At 53.0% G+C, this 1,106-nt stretch overlaps 1 pseudogene; it reads left to right on the plus strand.

Moving 5' to 3' along the window:
• The first annotated feature begins 234 nt into the window (after nt 1–234).
• LOC138835390 (protein lin-28 homolog A pseudogene) lies at nt 235–861 on the plus strand (annotated as a pseudogene).
• The last annotated feature ends 245 nt before the right edge of the window (nt 862–1,106 follow it).

The raw sequence follows: 1,106 nt of genomic DNA on the forward strand, positions 1-1,106 counted from the left end.
TGAAAATGATTAGGATTAATCTTGTGTTTTGTGTCCTACTCCCCCAAAAATGAGTTATTTTCAAGTGTTAATAGTTTATAATTGAATCTTCAGTATCATAAGAAATTTTGAAAAATGGATTGTGCGGGGAAGATGTAGTCGCCTCTTCTGCCAACCTGCCCTTTGCCTCCGCACTTCTCTGGGGCCAGCAGCAGCCCGACCAGGGGCCCGGGGCCGCAGGCTTAGACAACGGCCATGGGCTTGGTGTCCAACCAGCATTTGGGAGGTGGCTTCGCCAAGGCAGCGGAGAAGGCACCCGAGGAGGCGCAGGAGGATGCCGCTCAGGTGGCTGAGGAGCCTCAGCTGTTGCACAGGGCTGGCATCTGTAAGTAGTTCAATGTGCGCAGAGGGTTCGGCTTCCTATCCATGACAGCCCGCATCAGGGTAGCGCTCGACCCCCTGGTGGACGTCTTTGTGCACCAGAATAAGCTGCACATGGAGGGCTTCCAGAGCCTGAAGGAGGGAGAGGCTGTGGAGTTTACCTTTAAGAAGTCTGCCAAAGGCCTAGAATCCATCCAAGTCACTGGGCCCAGTGGGGTGTTCTGTATTGGGAGTAAGAGGTGGCCAAAGGGGAAGAACATGCAGAAGAGCAGATCCAAAGGAGACAGGTGCTACAACTGTATTGGTCTAGACCATAATGCCAAGGAATGCAAGCTGCCACCACAGCCCAAGAAGTGCCACTTCTGCCAAAGCATCAACCACATGGTGGCCTCCTGTCCACTGAAGGCTCAGCAGGTCCCCAGTTCCCAGGGAAAGCCTGCCTACTTTAGGGAAGAAGAAGAGATCCACAGCCCTGCCCTGCTCCCTGAGGCCCAAAATTGAGCCCCCAGAGTCGGGGGGGGCAACTCTAGCTAGCAGGAAGTTTCAAGGAGCAGGCATCAATCGGCAAAGTGGAGAAAGTTGGAATATGGATTGGGTTGGCGAGTAGCTGGCTCTTCCATATGTCTCAGGCCAGGATGTCCCAGTATCATCCCATCTTCTCTTTTGATGAAGGGAAGGGGTGATGCATAGTAATCCCATCATGATCTATCCCAATTCAAGTGAGGGGCTTTGGGGGAACCACTTGT

The sequence above is a fragment of the Dipodomys merriami genome, unplaced genomic scaffold, assembly GCF_024711535.1.
Source record: "Dipodomys merriami isolate MVZ:Mamm:240054 unplaced genomic scaffold, mDipMer1.0.p SCAF_2345, whole genome shotgun sequence".
Taxonomy (NCBI): domain Eukaryota; kingdom Metazoa; phylum Chordata; class Mammalia; order Rodentia; family Heteromyidae; genus Dipodomys; species Dipodomys merriami.